The sequence below is a fragment of the Triticum aestivum genome, chromosome 4D (assembly GCF_018294505.1).
Source record: "Triticum aestivum cultivar Chinese Spring chromosome 4D, IWGSC CS RefSeq v2.1, whole genome shotgun sequence".
NCBI lineage: Eukaryota > Viridiplantae > Streptophyta > Magnoliopsida > Poales > Poaceae > Triticum > Triticum aestivum.
Genome location: NC_057805.1, coordinates 471,318,617 through 471,326,723, shown reverse-complemented (window position 1 = coordinate 471,326,723; position 8,107 = coordinate 471,318,617).

The window sequence follows — 8,107 nt, the reverse complement described above, 5'->3', positions numbered from 1 at the left end:
GTGGGATGGTGTTGGAGACCAAAAACTTTTTGGTCCCGATCTTATCAGAGACTCCGAAGAGAAGGTCAAGCTGATTCAAGATAGACTCAAGATAGCCCAGTCGAGACAGAAGAGTTATGCCGACAATAAATGCAAGGAGATCACGTATGAAGTTGGAGACCGAGCATATCTCCGTGTGTCCCCACTTCGTGGAATCAAGAGATTTGGTGTTAAAGGAAAGTTAGCACCCCGGTTCATTGGCCCCTACAAAATCCTCAAACGTCGTGGAGAAGTTGCCTACAAGCTGGAATTGCCGGAAGGATTGTCCGGAGTTCACGATGTCTTCCATGTTTCCCAGCTGAAGAAATGCCATGCTGAGATGGCCGATATTCCTTTGAGAGATACAGTGCCCCTAGAGGCCATACAGCTCGATAGTGATCTGACTTATGAGGAGAAACCCGTCAGAATTCTCGAGACTGCGAACAGAGTTACCCGCAACAAGATCATCAAGTTTTGCAAGGTTCTCTGGAGTCATCATTCCGAGGAGGAAACCACCTGGGAGCGAGAAGAAGATCTCCGCTGAGACCACCCGCACCTATTTGCTAGCCAACCCGAATCTCGAGGACGAGATTCATCTTAAGGTGGGTAGGTTTGTAACATCCCAAATTTTCAATTTGGAATGTTTTACAATTATTAGCTAAGCATCTATGCATTTTGTTTGAATTGTGTGGCATTTGAAAATTTTCAGAGGCATTTGAGTTTTATTTGAATTTCGATTCAACCTGGCATTTGAAATTTATTTCAAATATCCCTGACAAATACTTGTTTAAAAGTATGAGAGGAGCAAACATGACACTCCAAAAAATGTCAGAAGAAAATATTGCCAAAAGGTTTGAATTCAAATTTGAATTTTATTTGGAATTTGCAGAAAATGTTTTTTTAGTTTCTGTTTTGCCTCTGGAAAAATGTCCACGTTGTAGGATTTTTTTCTAATTTTTTTGATATATATATCCTATATAAAAATACTATAGGTTTCTCTATAATTAGTTTTCTCTCTCTGTGGTAATTCAAAAAAAAGGAAAAACCCCGGCGCACCAGGCGCCAGGCCAGCATGCCCAGTCGTCGAGGCCGCAGCCCACCAGCGCCGAGGCCGCAGCCCAGCGCCAAGGCCGCTAGCCTAGCGCGCCGCACGCCCGAGCCGCCTCCGCTCCGGTTGCTCGACCGCAACTCCCTCTCTCTCTCACGCCGACACCCCGACCCCACCTCATCTCCTTCCTCCCACAATGACCAGCGCCAGAATCTCGCCAGCCCTCGACGTCCGCGCTCCCAAAACCCTAACCCGAGCTGCCCCTGCTCCACGAAAACGTGTCCTATAAATACCGACGCATCTCCTCTTCTGAACCCCCCAAAAACCCTATCCCAACTCCCACCATAGCTCGTGCCCTCGCCGTCCTGATCTCGCTGCTGCCGCCGAAGTTCGCCGCCCGTTCCGACTCCGGTGAGCACTCCCTCGAATCCAATTTCCACCACGTACTACCCTCGCCGTTGCCCACCTTTTTGACAAGGTCTTCCGCCCTCTTATACAACGACGCCCCGAGCATCTACGCCCGTCGCCGGAGCACGTCGAGCACAGGAGCTTTATGAGCTCGTTCCGCTCCTCTCTGCCGTCTTCAACCACCACCGAGGCCGCCCCCCGACTTCCCCAAGCCCCGCCGCATCGGCCCGGCGCCACCGCCTTCCTCCCCGACGTTCGTAGCCGCCGCACCGCCATCGCCCGAGTCGCCGCCGTCGTCTCCGTCCGTCGCCGCCGTCCGCTGTAAGCCCGAGCCCCTCCATCGTTGGATCTCGCATGTACGGCCTAAATTAGATCACACGAAGGGGTATGGTTTTATTTCATATAGATCGGTTTTAGTTTCGGTTTAGGCCTATTTATTTTAAGTTGCGATTTAGTTGGACCGGCTGATTGGTTTATTTCTGTTAGCCCATGGACGCATCAGTTTATTAAACGCTTAGGCGCTGTTTAGTTTTAGAACGCTCACTGTTTTGACCAGTTAGCGCGTTAGTTTTTTTTTAGTTTTATTTTTTCAGTTTCTGTTTTAGCAGAATAGTTCTGTTCTTGTAAAATTTGTATCTTTTAGGTTGTTTAATATTTTTAGTTGATTCTTTTTTTGTTAGTTTACAATTATTCTATAGTTTCTGTAGAAAATAGTTTCGGCCATGTTTAAGTTTTAAAAATTGGTTTATATTAGTTTTAGTCAGATTAGTATTTCGGTTATAAATTGAGCTAGAATTAATATTTTTAGGTGATTCTTTTTGCCACTCCGTTGTTATGACCTTGCCTAGCAGTAGGATTAATTTGGATATTTATAGATTTTATTAAAAATAGTTTTACTCGAAAACAAGCTTTTCTAGTTTTGTTAGCTTGCTGCTGTTTTCTGTTGTTCTAGTTATTTTAAAATTTTATTTTACATCTGTTGTTTTTTATTTCAGATTTGTTTCTGTAGTTTTAGAACGTGAACTTTTATTTATAGAAAAAGAAAATGTTTTTTCTTGCTAGTTGTTGGCTTGGAGTTCTTCGAGTTCTCTTTGGTTTTGGTTTGATTGTTTATGTGTGATTTACGTTAGCTTGCTGTTATGTTAATATAGTTGTATGCTTATGTGCTTATTGTTTGCTTCGAATAGAATTCCCGGAGTGCGAAGCCTGCTATTACGAGTCGCTAGCTTTCGAAGACCGTCAGCCAGGCAAGTCATTTGATCATGTTGTACAATACCTATTATTTTTTTTGCATTAGAATTATTCCTCCCCACCATGCATGCAGTAGGAGAATTTTAAGTTATGTTCTTGAGTAGTATCATGAGGTAGGATCAACCCAATTCCCCTTGTTACCGTTGCCCGGGACGATATAGTTTATTTTGCTATGCTCGTAGACGGGGTTGGTTGAGAGATTCATAAGGGAGATGTGAGAGTCAAGATGATGACAACCCCATGACTTCAAGCTCAAGATGGACTTCAAATTCACTACTGGGTGGAGGACGGTTGACGGGAACCCGGGAGCAACCAGCGGATGGCCGGGATGCATGGAGAAGCGCCATGACATCTTGCGGAAAGCTTCACCCAGCCACGAAGAGACGGATGGATACACCTTGACCGGAAGCTTACCTGTGCAGCAGCAAGCCATTATGGGCTCTGGCTAGTCGACCCTAGGCGTGACTCTGGCCGGACGGTGCTACGAGATGTAGAAGAACGGTAGGATTGGATGGGCACCGACACTAGCCCAGAGGAACTCTACGGAAGACCCTGTTTCGTTCGTCCCATCTTCAAACACCAGGCAGTGCGAGGACATAAAAGGAGGGAACGATTCTTGCGGGTAAACTGCACATGACTCTGCAGAGTAACAACCTAATCGATTAGCCATGTCCCCGGTTACGGACAAATGAGCCTCTGGAATTGGAGTATTTCGGAAATCTCAACACTGAACTTAATAAATTAATTGAGGGGTTATTTTAAGAATTGGGAATGAGACATTGGTTGGCGGAACCATCTCAATAACAACCAACATTTTGTAGTAATTGGAAACAAGGCCTTCGTTGTAGGAAAAAATTGGCTTTTTCGCAAAAACAGAAAACTTAGAGCCCCACAGCCAAATTGCATATAGTGTTAGTAATTTTATTGTTGTTCTCTCTTCATGACTTGCCGGCATATTCAAAATGCTGACCTACACGCCTGCAACGTCTCATGTTGCAGAGGAGTTTACCGACCAGGAGTGAGGCTACGATCTACGCTCGGTGATTGCCTATGGAGTCGGATGGACTCGCTATTCGTCTACGCTTCCGCAACTTTATTTAGTTTATTTCTCATGAGTTGGCCTTCGGCCGAACTTTGAATCGTGTAATAAATTCAGGTGTGGTTCAATGTACTGTGTGTGCCAGCATGATCTTGGGATGGTACGGCTACACAGAGACTTGTCCGATTTCAGATCGGGTCGTGACAGAGATGGGTATCAGAGCACACGCTGACCGTAGGACATAACCCCTAGGATCGGCAAGCTATAGGAAGAAACTACTTTATTTTATGTCCTTATTATTCCTTAATTCTCCCCTGTTCATTTCTGACTTCCCTCCGATTTTCAACATTCTAGATGGCCGCCGAGTTCACCCCAGTTCTGCTATCGGAGTTTTGCCAGCCGGATGAGACGATGCTTTTTGGCAAGAAGCTGGTTTAGATCGTGAAGAAGCTGAAGATTGCTCTGCCCTCAATCACTGGGAAGCCTACCAATGCACTTCCGACGGATACCCGCTACAGGATTAAGGTACACATTCCAGGGAGGACCTTCGGAGGACATTCAGAACCCGTCGACTTTGATTTTACCGCCTTCAGTTGGATCCTCGAAAGAGACATGGCGATTTATCGTGCACTTGGACATCTCCGAAAAGAGTACAGGGCCGAGCTCGACCCATCAGACCTCGCATGATTTCCCGTAGAGCTAGGAATGGAGATATCATCCGTACCGTGGAGGATGACTCAATTCTTTCATATGTCCAAGACTTGGAGAGTCTCCTCAGGAACCAGGAAATCTAGATGCGCCGAAGCTCGAAGGTACACAGGAGGCTGTTGTTCCGTGAACTGGAACTGGAGGAGAAAGCACGCGCAAACTTCCTTGAACATGCAGAAGAAGTCAAGGATTTTATGGATAGAATCGAGGACCGGGATAAATATATTGCCACACTGGAGGAGAAGATGGACCTGGGAGAAGACCTTTTTCCGAGTGGAGATGATGGACCCCTCATGAGCAATGACCAGGATTATGAAGAGAGCTCCATCGAAGGAAGCCGCAAGAGGAGACGCCGCACCAGAGGACGCCGCACCGAAGGACGCAAGGATAATTGATGAAGACATTTAATCGACCGCCATGTTATTTTATTTTTTCGTTGATCAGTTAGGCCATTATTTTCGATTAGTCGTGAGATTTTGTAATCCGAGATTGAACCTTGTTTGAGATGAATGAATAATTGATTGGTGTGATTATGATTGTGCATTCATATGGGTAGTGCTATTTTCTCAATAGACCCTTGTTCTATTCTAATTTCTCATCCACTCCAAAACACCAGATGCCTCTGAGACGTGACCCCGGTTTCAACTTTCCGCCAGAGCTGACCCAGCTGATCCAGCAGCAGAATGCCCTGATGTAGATGCTCATCTAGAACCAGAACAACAACAACAATAACAACAACAACAACAATCCACCGCCACCACCCCCTATTGACAACTTGACCCGCTTCCTAAGGCTGAATCCGCCAGTGTTCTCTAGCAGCATTGAGTCGATTGTGGCCGATGATTGGCTCCGCAAGGTCGGAAGGGAGTTAGCCACTGCTGGATGCACAAATGCAGAGAAGGTGCGCTTTGCCGCACATCAGCTTGATGGACCTGCAGCCTCTTGGTGGGAGAAGTACACCGCCACTTATCCAGTCGCCACCAATGACATGGGATCAGTTCCAGCAAGCTTTCCGCACCGCTCATGTCTCAGCTGGAGCCATGAGTCTGAAGAAGCGTGAGTTTCGCAACTTACACCAGGGGAACATTACTGTGGGGCATTACGTGGATGAGTTCAGCAAATTATCTCGCTATGCCCCAGATGATGTGGCCACAGATGCCGCAAAGCAGGAGAAGTTTCTTGAGGGACTCAATGATGAGCTGGGAATGTAGCTAATGGTGGCTACCTTCAACAAATACCAGGAGCTGGTAGACAAGGCCACGATACTTGAAGGCAAGCAACAGCAGATTGATAGCCGCAAGCGGAAATATGGCCAGGGAAAGTACAACTCCGGAGCTCAGCAGAAGCCCCGCTATGCCCCATACCCGGGAGGACATACCCATCACACCCATGGAGGACATAATCATGAAGGACATAACCATGGAGGGAATGGGAACAATAGCAGCCACGACAACAACTCCAAGTCAGGCAATAGAGGCAATGGCAACCAGCACCGTCCTGCTCCGGCTCAGAAGGATCTGAGTCATATCACGATGTAATAAAGACTCGATATGAGAATCGTGTAATAAATTCAGGTGTGATTGAACTTTGAATCTTTTCATCAATGTACTGTGTGTGCCAGCATGATCTTGGGATGGTACAGCTACACAGAGACTTGACCGATTTCAGGTCGGGTCGCGACAATTACTTGGACCTGATTACTCTCATGTTTACGGTTATATCTGTACTTGCTTTTAAGGAATCAGGATGCAGTTCTAATGTTTCCTAATTTGCTAAGCTTCTTTGGCTTCAAATCTTTTTTGCTCTTTCTGTGCGCCACATGCCACATAAGATAAAGCATGTTTCTTTCTATTTTGCAGTCCAAAGAAAACCACTATCTGAAGAATGAGGGAACGACATATCTTGGTCTTCTCTTCAAGGTAATATAATAGATGATGTGATTATTGGAAGTTTGGAGTCGATTTTAGGTTTCCTTTGTGAAACCAGTCAAACCTCAGCTTTCTGTTTTGTATAAGTGGAAAGTATTATTGGTTTCACTTTGTCTAATTTCTGCAGGGATAGCTTGTAAGAGTTGGTCCAAACTTAATGCATTCATGGGATCACCAATTTTTGGCGCTGGTTGAGATTGGGTAGGCTGGACCTTGAATTCCTAGAAGATTGTGGCAGTTCTCATGCTCGCTTGCAAGGATGTTTCGTGAATTGGAGAGAGTGGGACCAAACACTAAACCCAAATGTATATTGATGCTACTATCTTCTCACTGCATTTGTCTCTGCATTAAATTAAACATATTAAAGTTTCAGTACCAATTCTACGATGTATTCCCCTCATGGCATTTTGATTCCTCTTTCTGTTAAGAGTTTTTATGTCTTATTTATATATTATATTCATTTATTCTCCTATGACATGTCGTTCTATAGTTGCGTTGGCGTACGCATCTACACCCCACCATTATACTTGGTCTTTCAGTTATGCCATCCTGTTTCCTCCTTTTTTGCCTGATTGACGTAGGTCGCTCATGAGCCGAGTGGTTGTGGTTAGCTCGGGAAGAGACACCAGCACAAATGAACTGCATTGATAAGCTCACAGGTAACAAAATCTGGATTGAAGTGATCTTCCAATTTATATGTAGATGAAATAAGAATAACATACTGAATATGGGTATTTATTTCATGTACATTTATAGGAATAAAAATCTTGAATTTCTTTTGCCTTAATTGATTCTCACATATCATAATATAGCCTCCAACCTTTACATAGAGACCCATTTATCACTTTCGCTGGTTCTATTTTTCTCTGTAGCAAAATAGGAATGTCATATGTAACTTTTTTTCGTCTGCGACATTTTACATTATATACCATTTTTATTATGATGATGAGTCATCAGTATCATAAGTTTGTTAATCTTCATGATTTTCTATAATGTTTTCGGTCATAGATTTAGAGTTATTTGTTTCTGATCATGCAAAGCAGAGGTGTGTTCAAACAACTATACCTATTTTACTTATTTTGGATGCTAATTAGTAAATTCTATCCATATGTGTAGTCAAATGGATTAATGCAATGGGTGAGAAGGAGAAGTCATTGTCTTCTTTGTTGGAACATTCCCTAACATGATCCAAGGTAGTTATTTTGGGAATCTTTTTTTAATTGTGCATAATTTTCCTTTGGTAAATTCAGTGTAGTTAACCACCAGAGACAACTTCATTTTTTTGCATGGTTATCGTCTGTGCGGTTGTTTGATAGCTGCCAACAACCTTTCCCGTTCTTCTTGCTTGCTATTTAGTTATTTCCTCGAGAACTATTTCTGCTATTGAATGTTCTATTATGGCTCTGATTGTTTGTATGTCATGATGGTCTTCCCAGGAGATGTAGTTCTGAATATAGCCTCCAACCTTTGAGTTAGTTAATATTTTTTAATAATGATATGTTAGTGAGTTGGTTAACATAGATTAGTTTGAATTTGAGTTGACATATCTTGGTCATCTCTTCAAGGTAATATAATAGATGCTGTGATTAATGTAAGTTTGGAGTCGATTTTAGGTGAGTTGGTGGAGTTGTTGCAATTCTGATAATCCTTGCCATTGTGTTTTTCTTCCTATATCAGAAATTTCACCGAGATAGGACTCTTCGGATA